The 16,410-nt window shown below is 47.0% G+C and overlaps 1 protein-coding gene across 5 annotated transcripts in view; it reads right to left on the bottom strand.

Moving 5' to 3' along the window:
* The window catches only part of AMOT (angiomotin), a 70,139-nt gene extending 55,775 nt beyond the window's left edge, over positions 1-14,364 (bottom strand). Inside the window, exons 1-2 of one of the 5 annotated variants that reach the window (XM_083722138.1) lie at positions 14,247-14,356; positions 10,999-11,136 (exon numbers count right to left, since the gene is read on the bottom strand). The gene's annotated coding sequence lies outside the window, so the exon portion shown is untranslated. Of the gene's footprint in view, positions 1-5,387; positions 5,979-10,998; positions 11,137-13,863 lie in introns of those variants that run through there. The other 4 variants (XM_083722141.1, XM_083722140.1, XM_083722137.1 and 1 more) reach the window with 4 other exon arrangements.
* Between the last annotated feature and the right edge of the window lie 2,046 nt (positions 14,365-16,410).

Here is a 16,410-nt window from a genome sequence, read left to right as displayed (position 1 = left end):
AGGATAACCTAGGGGGCTCTAAGAGGCAAGGGGGCTAAAGGGGGGCCATTAGAAGCATAAATGAATATCAGACTTTGAAAAGCTGGTATCGTTGGATCAAGTTCATCAGTTTTCTTGAATTAATTAAACTAAACAGTTTCAACAGGATTGTGAATTAAAGTGCAATTAGTGGTTATTGTTTTGAATTTCATTTATTATCTTCCTTAATGGGTTGTGCAAGGGGAATAATGCTTTTTATGTGTTGCGTAGTGGGTTCTGGGGATGTGTTTATGGAACCAACAGGGTGGGGGTGCAAAGAAGTTGGGGAATCACTGGACTAGTTCTTCACTTGTTTGTCCTGAGAGAAGGGAGAAAAAATAATGGGTCAAACTCAGAGCACAACCTGCCTTGTAACTCACAGGAACATGCAGTGTTTAAGTCTTTTATGGGTTGCACTGAACTGCAAAGGTGGAATAAGATCTGTTCATTCCAATGCAGTTTCATTTTAGTCTTGTAAGCAAGAGTGAGATGTTAAGATCAGTTCTCAAATACCTTGGATGCAACAGCCACTTTGAGGGTTGCTGTTGCTGTTTACAATCAAGTGGCATGTAAATTTTATGAAATAAAACAAATTTAGTATGTATTACGCCCAGACCAATCCCTTTGCAGGGCCTACCATGCTGCTACGTAACAATATAAGGGTCATAACTTGGTATTCAGACACCACACCAAGTGGTCACACACTTGGTATTCAGACACCACACCAAGTCAAACCATAAGTTTGGCATGAGTATATGGACTCAGGGAGAGAAGATTGCAGTCACTTCATTCCTTTCTGGTTGTTCTGCCACTATGCCTCAATGAGCTAAGCCATGGTTTGCCATAGCATGTTGTCTTACTTTGAACTTATGATATAGTTCTCCAAAACAAACCATGAGCTACAAACAATAGGATAAGCTTTGGTTGCACCAGGCGGGTGGCGCTGTGGTCTAAACCACTGAGCCTAGGGCTTGCCAATCAGAAGGTCGGCAGTTCGAATCCCCACCACGGGGTGAGCTCCCGTTGTTCGGTCCCTGCTCCTGCCCACCTAGAAGTTCAAAAAGCACGTCAAGTGCAAGTAGATAAATAGGTACCGCTCCGGCAGGAAGGTAAAGGGTGTTTCCGTGCACTGCTCTGGTTCACCAGAAGTGGCTTAGTCATGTTGGCCACATGACCCGGAAGCTGTACGCCGGCTCCCTCGGCCTAAAGAGCAAGATGAGCGCGCAACCCCAGAGTCGTCCACAACTGGACCTAACGGTCAGGGGTACCTTTACCTTTACCTAAGGAAGATAAACCAAAAGCCCAGATTTAAGTGGCACACTAAGCGGAACCATAGCTTAACTCCTTCCAACTTTAAATTCTATGATTCAACACAGCAGCAAAAAGATCAGGGAGGCCACAGCCTCTTCTATGGGAGCCTGCACATGAAATAAGTCATGGGTTGGCTTATCACGATATACAAACCAGATCATTCTGTTATCCGTACCGTACTAAAAATTAACCTATGTGGAGTGATATGGGAGGGAAGTATCAGTGCTGCTGTTAACGTCAGTGGAATACAATAGATCAGAAAAAATCAAAGTGAGGCTGAAGAGACATTGGGGGCAGGGAGCAGAACTCGCCCCAACCAAAGATTTTAACACAGTTAACAATGCCTAAGTAGAGCTAATTTTGCACCATTTAAAGAAATGTTTACACAAATCTGCATGTGTAAAAATATTTCTGCCTACATACTTTGCTTTTGATCATACAAGCAGGTTGTAGCAATGATCTTTTGGATAAGGTATTTCCTCCTCTGGGAGAGAAAGGGGACAATGGTTCTCTCAATGATACTTCCACTCTCTATTTTTTAATATCTGCATTAAAAATTATGAGTTATATCGAACCAAGTTCTACTCAGAATAATCCCACCGGAAATAATGCACTTAAGTTAGTCCTGCCTGTTATTTTTAATGGGTCTACTTTGAGTATAACTGATCATCATCATCATCATCATAATCATATATTTATACCCTGCTCATCTGGCTGGGCTTCCCCAGCCACTCTGGACAGCTCCCAACATAATATTAAAAACATAATAATAATAATAATAATAATAATAATAATAATAATAATTTTATTTATACCCCGCCCTCCCCAGTCAGAGCCGGGCTCAGGACGGCTAACACCAGTAGAATTACAATAAAAACATAATGGGGGGGCAATTTAAAATACAGGTTAAAATGCAATTTAAAATGCAGCCTCATTTTAAAAGTAGCCCATGGATCAAAACCATAAAGGCAGGGAAAACATAAGGGTCAGACTGAGTCCAAACCAAAGGCCAGGCGAAACAGCTCTGTCTTGCAGGCCCTGTGGAAAGATATCAAGTCCCGCAGGGCCCTAGTCTCTTGTGACAGAGCGTTCCACCAAGTCAGGGCGAGTACTGAAAAGGCCCTGGTCCCAGTTGATACCAATCTAACCACCTTGCGATTTGGGACCTTCAAAGTGTTGTCATTTGTGGACCTTAAGGTCCTCCGCGGGACATACCAAGAGAGGCGGTCCTGGAGGTACGTGGGTCCTAGGTTGCGTAGAGCTTTAAAGGTCAAAACCAGCACCTTAAACCTGACCCTGTACTCCACCAGAAGCCAGTGCAGTTGGTAAAGCACTGGGTGAATATGATCCCGCGGCAAGGACCCCTTAAGGAGCCTTGCCGCGGCATTCTGCACCCGCTGGAGTTTCTGGGTCAGCTTCAAGGGCAGCCCCGCGTAGAGCGCGTTACAACGAGCACGCCTGGAGGTGACCGTCACATGGATCACTGTGGCCAGATCAGGGAGAGAAAGTAAGGGGCCAACTGCTTAATATGGCGGAGATGGGAAAATGCCACCTTTGCTGTGGCTGCAACCTGTGCCTCCATGGAAAAGGAGGCGTCGAAGGTTACACCCAAGCTCTTGACAGAAGGCGCTGGCACTAATTGAGCCCCCGCAAGAGATGGGAGTTGGCCCCCCAACCCTATGTCATCCTGACCCAGCCAGAGGACCTCTGTCTTTGAAGGATTTAACTTCAACCAGCTCCCATGCAGCCATCCAGCCACAGCTTCCAAGCATCTGGTCAGTGTGTCCAGGGCCAAGTCAGGGCAGCCATCCATCAACAGATAAAGCTGGGTGTCATGATGACAACCCAGCCCAAAGTATTAAAAACATTAAAAACTTCTGTAAACAGAGCTGCCTTCAGATACAACCCAGTCTCTTTACCCATTTTGTTTCTTCTTTGCTGCCCAGTTGATTGGGGAAACCTTCCATAGTTTAAAACTGATTAATTTGGGCCACTGATCCCCAGCGCTTCCTACCCTATAAAAAGCATTATTCAGAATAGCTGTTTACAGCAGCCACTAAGAAAGATAGCAACACAATGAAATCCCAAACAGTAACAACTAATTACACATTGATTCAAAATCCAGTTAAAACTATTGAGTTTAACTAATTCAATAAAACTGATGAACTTGAGCAAGTGATGCCATCTTTTCAAAGTCTGATAGTCATTTACACCTCCAGTGCCTCCCTGCTGCCCCCTAAGTAATCCCACCACCTCCTGGGGGTAGTACCACTCACTTTGGAAACCAGTGACTTAAGTTGTAAAATGCTTCACCCTTAGTGCTGGTAGAAGTTAGGCGGTACCATCACTGTTTCACCATCAATGGGAAGAGGCAAGTGGCCACATAGACTTGACCTGGGAGAGTTTACTGGCTCTGCAAAGTGTCAACAGTCTGGATTCTGCAACCGCAATGATTTGCACGCAAACCACATGTAACAAATGAGGATGCTCATGCCTCCATCCCGCCCATCCAGCCAGACCCTTCCAATCCCATCTTGTCCAAGAATCCCAGAAGCACAGCACTGGAAGGAGCCAGCTTGTGTCACACCCCACCGTGGGAAACTGAGAAGCTAAATGGAGGGGTGGAGCACCCGTTCCACGGCATTCCTCCTCTGCCCTGTGACACAGCCTGGGAGCAATAAGAGATGGAACCACAGGACGTACAGGCAGACATGCTTTGCCTGAGCATGGTGTATGCAGGCACCATGTGTGCTATATACACAGCCAAGTAATGTATTGGTGCTATTTCAGGTAAACATTGAGTTGTGGCTGATCACTTCTGTTAGCAAAAGAAATAAAACATCTAATTGCAAGTGAATGTGGTTTAATGCTCTTAGGCTTGGTGCACTCTTTAGATCAATGTTTCTGGAGAAAAGCCTGAAGTGTTTGGTTATTTGTTAATTGGTTCAGTTGTACTTTAATTTCATCTGTACTTGAAAACAGTTGACAAAAACGAACTGGAAAAACTGAAGACGAAATAATACATAATTGCAAGGAATGTGGTTGCTCTGCTCCAGTATTGACCAGACACACAGTACTACCAAAATATATGCTTGGGTCTATTTCCACCCACTTAAAGAATGCCCATTAAAAAAGGTACTGAAAAGTCATACTGCTCACTTATGTTTGCTTGACAGCAAAGCACAGAAAGCAGTTTCTGAAGAAGTGTAAGAGGCAAGAACAACTGGGCCCTCTGCTTAAGCATAGATGGAACTGATTTGGAACAAAGGAAGCCAGGAATTAATGATAAACAATTCAAATTAAAAATCAGTCCTCAAGTTCTACTATCCAGTTGCCCCTTTAACTAATGTTACTTTCCATCCCAATATTATTGCAAGAAAGGATGCTGTTATGGTTCAGTTTACATATTGGCCAGTGTGGTGTAGTGGTTAGTGTCTTGGATCATGGCCTGGTAAAGACCAGGGTTCAAATCTCCACTTGCCCATGAAGTTCATTGGGGTTGACCCCCTGGGGGCCGGTCTCAGTCTAATCTAGGGTTGTTGTGGGAATTAAATGAGGAAGGGATGAATTATGTGTGCCACCTTTGGCTCCTTGGATAAGTAAGTGGGGGATGCAATAAAATAAATAATACAAAAAAGTTAAGAGTGGCAAAATAAAGTATTAGTTGTCATTGTTGTCATTTGGCAGCAAAGACTGACAAGCCCACTTGGAGAATAACTTGATAAATCTAACTGGGCTAAAACTTTAAAAATCCATCAGGTTCCACACCAGGTAGCTCCTGCATATCTTCCCCCATGTTAAATAAAATTACGAATTGCCAGAGAAGCCACTTTCGTCTTAAGGGTGTTGCTGTCGCAGGGAAACAAAAGTGCATAACTTTTCATTCCTGGCACACACACAGGCCCGTGAGAGAGAAGGAATACTGGAAGGAACTTCGATTTCCCAGTTGCAAAACCCCTTCACCAGCCTTTTGCCTTCAACATGCAGGAATTATATACTTTTGTTTTCAAAAAGTTGGGTTAATATATAATATATATATATTGCCCAAGAAACCAAACCTGTGCGCGTCCCAGCATCACAGGAGGCGGAGGTCCAAAGGGGCGGAAACGGTGCCGCTGGAGAAAAGCAAGGGTGGGGTGGTAGGGGCGTCCGTCCCGACGACTCAGTTTGTCGCGTGCGAAAAGGCTGGAAAAGGGGCGCTTCCTCAGCACAGTCTCAGCGGGAGCTGCTGCCGCTGCCCGGGGGACAGGCAGAAGCGTGCAGGCGGCCCATCCCCGCGTTCCCGGGGCGGCAAGAAAGATTCGCTTGCCTTCTGCTGGTGCCAAACTCCAGAGCGCCGCTCTCCCCTTGCGCGCAGGCGTTCAGCGCTCCGCCCGCTAACGAGGAAACATGGCCGGGGGGGGGGAGGGAGGGAGCAGTGGGAGCGGAGTGCCTCCGGGAAGCAGAGAGACTCAGCCCCTCGCTTGCCTAGGGGAGCCTCAACCAAGGAGGGAGAGCGCGCTCAGCGCCGCCGCAGCCTTGCCAAGCGCCCCATCTCCATCGCCTTTGCGCGCTCCGGACGCGCCCTCCTCCCGAAGACTTTAAAGCAACAGCAGCCGCTTTGGAAACCAAAGGCTTGGAAGGAGAGGCAGGCAGGAAGGTCTGCCCAAAGCCACACGCCGCCTGCTCACTGGCCCGAGCCGGCCCAGCTGCAGATTTCCGTTGGCTGCCCGGCCTGCCAGTCGCGCTCATTGACAAAGAGGGAGAGGGAGGGAGGCGAGACACGGTTCTTTTGTCATCTCTGGCTTCTGCAGCAGAAAGAGTTGCAAAAGAGCCCGGTCTCAGGCAGCAGCGCCCCTCCGGAGTAGGCTTTGCAAAAGGCTCCTGATTTTGCTGCAGGATCTTGTCCCGCGTTAACGCAGAGTTAAGTTCCACAAGGACACAGACGATCTCACACAGAAGACCCAAAGCCATCTTCCTCGCACGGATTCACACACATTAAGTTCAGCAATTCTTACAAACAACCCTGCCGGGTAGGCAAGCATTACCTGCATCGTACTGACAGGCCCCTTGTGGCCAAGTGCAGTCGCGGCCACACAGTGAAGTCCTGGCAAAGGTTGGAGTTGCAATTAGGACTTTGCAGCACAGTACTTCACTGTCATGTCCTGTCAAGTTCCCATGAGATGCCCATTTCAATCCCAAGGAAACAAAGGACACATTCCCACCATACATTTAAAGCACTAGGAAGCCACTTTAAACCACCATGGCTTCCCCCAAAGAATTCTGAGAGATGGAGTTTATAAAGGGCACTGAGTTGTTAGAAGACCCTCCCCACCAATTCCCCTCCCAGAGCTACAGTCCTGAGTATACTAGAATCAGAGGTGTAACTGGGCTCCTTTGTGCCCTTGGCAAAGAACTGTAATGGTGCCTCTGAAGCTGGGAGAGACCATGGACAAGAAACTCAAAAAGTTTGCTTTTCAACACCTTTCATGCTCCGCCACTTACTTCCTCCACAGCCATCAAGGCAATAATGCAAGGGCCACTGGGAACGAGGTTTAAGGAACCAAGGGCAAGGAGTGGCCTAAAAAGGTTTGGGAACCACTGGTCTAGTGAGATGTACCAATGGGACAGTTTTGGATGTTGCTCTTAACAAAAAACCAGGACTGGTTGAAGACATTTTGCTCTGTGTTGAGCGACAGGATGCCAGCCCTTCTCATTCCATATGCAGAAGCCAATTTGCCTGGCAGCTGTATCAGACTTCAGCATGGTCTGTCCCTCCACTCCTCCACCCAAGGACAGCTGTCTAGCTTAGGCACACCACTTCCCTGACCCTCAACTTCACTCTGCCTGATCCTGGGGTGGGAAACCTCTGACTCACCACATGTTGCTGGGCTACATTACATCGTCTCTGACCATTTATCATGGTGGCTGAGGCTGATCGGGGTTGAATTCCAACCAACATCTAAAGGGCCACAGGTTCCCCATCCCTGACTGGCTAGGAATCCAGGCTGATATGTTTGTTGGTAATTTAGTTTTTTATTGAGATATGTTTTAAATAAAGAAAAAAATTAAAGTACATATAACACATCAACAACCACAACTGGGATACATTTCAGCAGGTAAATCAACAAAGGACAGAGGATCAAGAATTGGAGGTGTGGGGGGGAAAGGGTCACCTCAGGGAAGAGGCAAGTAATGACACATTCAGTGTTTAGGTAGTTGCTTAGAACCAAAGCATTTGACAAACTCACATGAAGGACCGAAATAGTTTGGGAATAATCCCACACCGCAAAGTATAGTGAGAATCTGGAGGCAGGGGGGCTCCTTGTTAATGTAACACAAATGAAAACCTTGTGACTGAAAAAGGTGACTTGCCTTTAAGTCCCCAGATTTGTGGACTATGTCCTGTAAGTTTCTTGGCCACTGCCCTTTGCCATACCCCGTTCCACCACCCTGCCAAAGAAAAATGGGCATGAGGCCTCCAGTGGTGCACAACTTCCATGGAATTGTAGAATCACAGAATTGTAGTGTTGGAAGGGATCCCAAGGGTCATCTAGTCCAACCCCCTGCAATGCAGGAATCTCAACTAAAGCATCCGTGACAGATGGCCACCTAACCTCTACTTTAAAACTTCCAAGCAAAGAGAGTCCACAACCTCCAGTGGTTGACCATTCCAGAGTGGTTACAGTTAGTCAATAGCACAACCAAAACTTTGTACAAAGTGATTTTGCATATTTTCTGGAAAAAATGAAATTTGGAATAAACCTGGGGGAACAAGGTATTTCAAGGAGTGTTTCTAACCAGCATTTGTCAATCCATGCCTTGAGATCTGCTGGGAGGGCTGCTACAGCTTATTCTGCAGAGGCTCACAGCAGGGCCTTCTTGCTTATATAGGCACTATGGCTGTAGAAATCCTTTCCATTGAAGGGACACTTGACTCCCCCACCAATGTTTCCTCAACAATCACTGAAGATGCACTTGTTCTGCTTGGCCTTTGGGAACTGGTTGGCTTAGTCTGTTCACCATGACTCATGCAGGCACTGGTGAAGATTGGTGGGAAATCTGTGAGCTTTGATCATTTGAATGTTGAATCCGGTATCATTGCAATGCATACCCTGGTCTTAAATTGGGAGCTCTGAACATAAGAAGAGCCTCCTGGATCAAGCCAACAATGGCCCAGCCAGCATCTGGTCCAGCATCCTGTTCTCACTGTGGCCAACCAGATTCCCCAAAAGGAAGCCCACAAGAAAGCCCTCTACCCATAGGCGCCGACTCCATGGGGCCTGAGGGGGCCCGAGCCCCCTCAAAAATTCGTTTGGGGGGGCTCTGCCCCCCCCAATAATTTACGAAAATTATTAGTTATATTATGCTTTGTAAAATCATAAAATTATGTTGGTATTTTTTATTTTCCTTGTTTGACGATAGTTACCTTTTAAAATACATTCAGTAATGAGTTAAAACAAAGCCACTCCCGATCTAGAGAGGGGGTGGGGTTGCGGGCTCTTGACCCATCAACAATCTCGCGGGGCTGGCGTCAGCCCCACAAGAAGCGGGGATTCCCCCTAGCTCATTAATATTCACTGCCCACGGCGGCAGCCAATTGGCTGCCGCAAAGGGCGGGCCCTCACAGGTTCACTTAAGGTCGGGGCAGCCCGGGGCTCGCCCCTTTCGTTCCCCCAGCAGCAGCGGTTTGGAGGTCTTGGGCCCCCCCAATATTTTTTATAAGTCGGCGCCCCTGCCTCTACCCTTCTGTGATTTCCAGCAACTGGTATTCATAAGCATTTGTTGCTTCTGACCATGGAGGCAGAGCATAGTCTTCATGGCCTATAGCCTTATGCTCCCCCGTGAATGTGCCTAAGCCTCTTTTAAAGCCATCTAAGTGGGTGGCCATCACTGCCTCCTTTGGGAGAGAGTTCCATAGTTTAATTCTGCTCTGTATGAAGAAGGACTCTCTTTCATCCGTGTCCTGAATCTTCTAATATCCAGCTTTATTAGATGTCTACGAGTTCTAGCGCTATGAGAGAGGGAGAAAAACTTTTCGCTATCCACTGGTAGTGTAACGATATTATTAGGTTAAAATGATGACGGTGGTGGTCAGGAAAGCCCTGACTGAAAGACAGCTCTAGGAAGTTCTGGAGAAGAGGCACGCTGGTTCCTTTACCCTTTCAGAAACAGTTCTCTTGTACTGTTCTGTAATAGCTCTTGTGTGACCAGTTTCCTTTTAATTTCAGGAGAGCAGGAATGCATTGCGTTTTCTAACCAAACAAAGCCAGACACGACAACTTGAGCTGAACAGGAAAGGAGCAAGGAAAGGAGCAGGACATCCCAGGTTCCCTTTGCCAAATGTTCCCTCCCCCCACTCCGTGAGCTGCAGCAGCACACTCTTGAGGGCCTGCCAGATAAAGGAAGCTTGCGATTTTCCATGAATAGATCACACTACAATGTCAGAATACAGGAAACAGCGCAGGAAAGGAGCTAGTAAAAGCCACTAAATTGTAGTGCATTTCTCAAGCCAAGTTACACAACTGAGCAAAAGGTTACTTCTGGTCCACGGAAAGAACAGAGAACACAAGGGCTACTCTGCAAACAAATTGGAAGGCTCCAAAATGCCTTTTTTGTTGCCATTGCCTCCCATAGGAATGTGGCTGGAAAGAGCTCTATCTCAGGTTATTAAGAAGCTGTGCAACAGGGATGGTGCTGAACAAAACGGTACCCTAAAGGTCTTCTGTCAGTGAAAGAACAGAAGACTGCAGCCATCGGTATTAAATTTCCATAGAAGGATGTTTGTTGCACAGTGAAGACCACTGAAAAGAGAATCTGCAGAATTTTTCTCCTTAAAAACTCTGGAGCTGCAAAGTGCGCAGGAATCTTCACCAGTTCAAAAACATGCCACAAGAGATTAACTCAAGCTCATTTGTTAAAATGGATTAAAAGTCACAGAAATAACCCATACATTCCCAATACGCCACTCCCTATTTGCCTATATCAAAGACAACCAGGATAATAATAGGACACTACTATTTTCAGGTAGGATGCAAACACATACCAGCAAATTCAGGATGTGCATTTACAGTTGATTGGGAGGTCTTGTGCAACAAATCCGCTTCTCTAAAAGATCAGACATTTTGCGATAAGGAAGGTGGCAGAAAAATGCACTGGAGAGTGTGGGACTACACTTACTTAGCACCACACTGTCTAACCTCCCTGCAAAAAAATCAGGATAAAGGCTCCACATACAGGTCATCAGGAAGCACTTTTACATTCTCTTATTCCTGTCTCCCCAGTGGGTGAAGACAGTTATCAGGTGGCTTTAATATACATAGCTGCAAAATCTTGTAGCACATCTGGGTGCTACCTTCAAGGTTCTTGGTGGGGATTAAAGTAGTCTGAGACCTATGACCTGCTTGCATCTCTAGAGCCATTCAAATACCCAGCAGTTCAATTAATACTTCTCCATATAGATGTGCACCCTATACTAGAACCTCACAATCTACCAGCTGGAGCCAGGTGTAAAAAAAACACACAGTTAGAATTGAAAAAACAGTGCTGAAGTCAGTTAGGCTGGCAAGCACACAAGGCCTTCTTGGTGGCGGCCCTGCAGTAATGGAACTCTCTTTATGTTACCATTCATTGGCCCCTCCAGCTCTAACATTCAACAAAGCCTTAAACATGTGCATTTGTTACTATTACCTTAAAGAGAGTTTAGGTCATCCAGTTCAGTTTCTCTCATACACATCTTTGTCTGTATCCATACTCCATGTTCTGCCTAATGCTCTGTTGCTTTATCTTCCTTCTCTGAGCTTCGTGAGTTCTTGGACAAAAAAGCAACTAATAAATAAGCAGAATAATACATATTCTGAGTTGAGGAATTTTTATGCACCAGAACTGAACTGAACTTATACAGCCCTTTGACACTAAAGGCCACCCCCTGTTAGCATTCCTCATTACACCAGCATGGTGTCGTGGCTAGAACGTTCGACTAAGACCTTGGGGACCAGGGTTTAAATCTCCCAGTGGACCTGGGAGACCTTGCCGGGGAGTGGGGCATGTCTGTCGCTGCCTCTCAGCCTAATCCACCTCACAGTGCTGTTGTGGGTATTATATGAAGAAGGTGAGAACAATGGATGCCACACTGAGCTCCTTGGAGAAAAAAGCGGGATAGCAATGCAGTGGGGAAAATAAATGTGGTCGTCTGCATCTTAGGTGGGAAAAGTTGTTTCATTGTTGCTCTTATAAAATGATTGGGTGTCACGATAAATCACTCAAGAGATCCATCACCAGATCCCAATCTACCTTCCACACACCCTTGTGTTAGGTCCAAGGAAAACAAATTCAGCAGTTTGTATGGCTTTATTGGAGATTTGGACTGATCTTCTCCAACTTGATGCCCTCCAAATATTTTGGTCGTCAGCTCCCATCTACTTTAGCCAGCATGGCAGGATCAAATCAACAATTTCTAGGCATGATCCTGGGGACAAACCACACAAAAGGGTGGTGGTTGTTTGTGCCAGACTTGTAAGCTTCCCAGAAATGCCTGGCTGGCACTTTTAGGAACAGAATGGTACATAGATATTTGATCTAATATAGCAGGACCTTCTGCACACATTGGAAAAGCTCTTCCACTAAGCTATGGCTCTTCCCCAGAACATGCCATGTACATTGATGGTGCTATGATGCTACTATTATGCTATAATGATCCTACGATTAGTACCATGAAGTGGCTCTTGTTTCTTTTGAGAGTCGCTTTCTTGGAATCAGAGAAAGTACTGTAACAAGGAATTCAGAGGAGGCATAAATTTGCTTTGGCCATGTACAGGCCATGCTAGATGTTCTTGGTTCTACAGAAAGTGCTGCTATCACAAGGGAAGCCTCCTTGAACAAGTTCGGAGAGTCTCTGCTGAATTCAAACCCCATTCAAGCCGAGAGAATGACCCAGTTATGCAGATGCTTATTGTGATCAGAAACACAGCATTTATAACAACACAAAAGAAGAGCCCTGCTGGGTCAGGCCTATGACCCATCTAGTCCAGGACCCTCTCCTCACAGGGACCAACCAGATGCCCCAAGGCAAAACCCACAAGCAGGATTCAAGCCTATGAGCCATTCTCCACTCTGGTGGTTTCCAGCAACTGGTATTCAGAAGCAATTCCCATCTGTGGAGGCAGAGCACAGCCATCGTGGCCTTCTCCTTTATGAGTCGGTCTAATCCTGTTTTAGGGACGCAGGTGGCGCTGTGGGTTAAAGCCTCAGCGCCTAGGACTTGCCGATCGAAAGGTCGGCGGTTCGAATCCCTGCGGCGGGGTGCGCTCCCGCTGCTCGGTCCCAGCGCCTGCCAACCTAGCAGTTCGAAAGTACCTCCGGGTGCAAGTAGATAAATAGGGACCACTTACCAGCGGGAAGGTAAACAGCGTTTCCGTGTCCTGCTCTGGCTCGCCAGAGCAGCGATGTCACGCTGGCCACGTGACCCGGAAGTGTCTCCGGACAGCGCTGGCCCCTGGCCTCTTAAGTGAGATGGGCCCACAACCCCAGAGTCTGTCAAGACTGGCCCGTATGGGCAGGGGTACCTTTACCTTTACCTAATCCTGTTTTAAAGGCATCTAGGTTGGCAGGCGGCCACCACTGCCTTCTGTGGGAGCAAGTTCCATAATTTAACACTATGTGCTGTATGAAGAGGTGCTTTCTTTAAACTCCCCTGAATCTTCATTGTATGTCCACCAGGGTTATTACAAGAGACGGAGGAAAACTTCTCTCTATCCATTTCCCCCATGCCATGCATGATTTTATAAACTTCTGTCATGTATCCAACCCTACATACAAACTGCAGGCAAGCAAAACTAAAGGTGGTTCTTCTCATCCTGTCACTTTTATGCCTTGGAAAAGGTAAATGCAAATAGAAATGTAGCACCCCCTACTGGTGGTATGTGGCTCCACAGGCCTTTTTGAAAAGCAATTATGGGCCAGTTTTAAATGAAAACAAAAAACAAAGCTCTGCAATTACCCTTGCAAAATATTACTAAAAATATCTGGCTACAGACCTGCTCCAACCCTAGGGACCTTGCAGCCATATGTATATGTGTGTGTGTGTGTGTGTGTGTGTGTGTATATATACAAATTTCATGTTCACTAATGGTGTAATATTACACTATGTTCACTAATGGTGTAATATAAAGCTAAAACAAAGTGGGCGTTACTTTCTTGGTTTTGAAGGAAATGGTTTAAAGATATAATTTACGGGCAGATCTTGCAGCCAGCCTTGGTGCAGCAGGTGTTGGAACGGGAATGATATCAGGCACTGCCATTAATCCATCCAACTCAGTATTGCCTGCACTGACTGGCAGCGGCTCTCCGGAGTTTTTCTCCCAATCCTACCTGAAGCTGCCAAGGACTGAATCTGGGGCCTTCTGCATGCAAACGAGACCTTCTTGCGCTAAGCTAACCCTACCCCCGACCTGCCTTTTATCAAATCTGTCCACCTAGCTCAGTATTGTATACACTGGCCGGCAGCAACTCTCCAGGGTTTCAGACCAAGGCTGTCCCCCAGAGGCCCAGACCTACCTGGAGAAAGTCCAGGGACAGAAGCTGGGACTTTCCACCTGCGCACGCTCTGCCATTAAGTTGCGCTCCATCCAAACACTTCTCCCCGCAGCAGGCAGGCAAGCCTTCCTTCTCCAACTCCCACAAAGGCTCGTTCTGTTTTACTCGTCAGCAGCTACGAAGCCGCTCCGAGGGCGAATTAGAGGCGGCGGGTTCAACCTCCCTGCTCCCTTCCCGCCGCAGCTGCCCCAGACCCCGCTTGCATCGGGGCTTGCAAAGCAGCCATGCACGGCAGCTCACCGACTCTCACAAGCTCCCCCTTCCAGGAAACTGGCTATTGCAAGGGCAGTAGCTGGACAAAGCCCCCCACCACGCGGCGCCTCGCTCCCTCCTATCCACCTTACCGTGCGCCTTCGCCCTCGGAAGCCCCCATATTTAACAAGGGTAGGCAGCCGCCCTCTTCCTCTCGTTAACTTCTACCAGCCAACTTCAGCTACGATCCTCAGCGTGCAGCTAGAAGATACGGTGAGCAGCAAAGGCTCTTGGGAAATGTAGTTCATTGCCCCGAACAACCTTTGCTGTCTCGTCGATTATGGCAAGGCAGTGGGTGCATCGCAGCGGCACTTCCACCAGGACCCACTTCTGATTTACCAGAAGTGCATTCTAAAGCGGACTTCACCAACCCAGGTGTCTTTCGGACGTCTTGGGTGGACTACAACTCCCACCAGCCCCTGTCAGCAAGCACATCAGCCTATGGGTGTTGTAACCCAAAACATCTGGAGGGCAGTAGAATGATGATAATGATTATTAATTTCATTGCATTTGCATCCCACCTTTCCTCCGAGGAGCTCAAGGTGGTGTACGTGGTCGCCTCCTCTTTATTTTATCCTCACAACAACCCTGTGAGGTAGGTTAGGCTGAGAGGCAGTGACGGCCCAAGGTCACTTTGAGGCCTAGTTCTAGCTGGCACACCACACCACAGGGTCTCTAGAAGGCTCTTGTTACAAGACTGCTCTAAGCACACATGGAGTGTGTGTGATCCTGTGCACATTTGGGAGTAAGCATCATTGAACCCAGTAAGACTTGCTTGTGAACAGACATGCATAATGCTGTCACTCAAGAACAAAAGCAAGAGGCATTGCTTCTGCAGAGCGTTTATTATTAAATTTCTATCCCACTTTTCCTCTATAGCAGTATTTCTCAAACTTTGGTCTCCAGCTGTTTTTGGACTACAACTCCCATCACCTCTAGCTAGCAGTGATGGGAATTGTAGTCCCAAAACAGAGAAAGAGAGAGAGAGACCCAAGTTTGGGAAGCACTGCTCTAAAGAGCTGAAGATTCAAACATAGTTGGGAAGGGTCTTATCCCAGTGGCAGGTCATCTGTTTGTATGCAGAAGGTCCCAGTGGGAGATGCCAGTATGAGGTAACCAGCCCAAACGTACCCTTTTGAGTTTGCACCTGTGAATTGCGATAACTGTAGGTGGTTAAGGGCTTTTCTTGTTTTGCAGCCCGGACATGTATGCTCTCCCAGCAGACATAGTTTCTTACCACCATCTCACACTTCATAGCCTAGAATGTGGTGGCTGTCTTGCAGCAGGGCTGCAAGGGCAGAAATTGATTGCGCAGCAGCTCCTGCTGGCTACACCAGCTTTTCTGCAACATTTATGGAAAGTTTGGCGAAAGGAGATGAAATTATAAGGGCAGTTATGCTCTTTCACTCTCTCAGCAGTTATTGATGCCTAAAGTGCATTTCAAAACTCAAAACCTGAATACAGTATTTGGCTGCAATGCAAGCTCTCATGCTGAACGGTGCATCTGTCTTCCCTTTCGGTCTTGAGAGCCAGTATAGTAGTGAGTGTCAGACTAGGACCTGGGAGATGGGTTCAGATCCCGACCATCAGCCAGGAAGCCCACTGGGTGACCTTGGGCCAGGCACTCACCCTCAGCTTAACCTACCTCAACAGGGTTGTTGTGGGAATTAAATGAGGAGGGAGAAAGAACTATGTACAGCTCCCCCCCCATTTATGTGGGGGTTATGTTCTGAGGCACCATGCACATCAGTGAAATCGCATGTAATTGAAACCGATTGGAAAAGCCTGCAAACACCCAGTTCCGCCCCTTTAGTGATGTTTCAAGGTCCCTTTTGGGTTTGGTGCGATGTGTGTATACATGGTCACACACATATTGAACGTGATGTATAAACGGGGGTCTGCCTGTATGCCACACTGAGCTCCTTGGAGAAAAGAAGGTGGGATGGAAATGCAAACAGTTAACAAATCAGCTCTAAAAGTAGAACCTGTGGCTTTGTGCAGAGAAAGGCCTGGCTTCAAAACAAACTCCAGCTTCCCCAAGCAAAGCAGAGGAATAAATACCCTGTGTGAAATGTTGGAGAGGGGGTATCTGCTAGTAGTCTGTGTTGACAATTCTGAGCTTGGTGGACCCATTGGCACAGGCAGGTTCCTGTTCTGTTCAAACAACTTCATGTTCTCAAAGCTTAGCCTTTATACATCGTAAGAGTAGCATCATATATTGTTTCTGCTGCCACAGACTAAGACTTGAGGCAGCTT

Source organism: Podarcis gaigeae (assembly GCF_964106915.1).
Source record: "Podarcis gaigeae genome assembly, chromosome: Z".
Taxonomy (NCBI): domain Eukaryota; kingdom Metazoa; phylum Chordata; class Lepidosauria; order Squamata; family Lacertidae; genus Podarcis; species Podarcis gaigeae.
The sequence above is the reverse complement of the archived record's forward strand: the minus strand, read 5'-3'. Positions and strand labels throughout refer to the sequence as shown.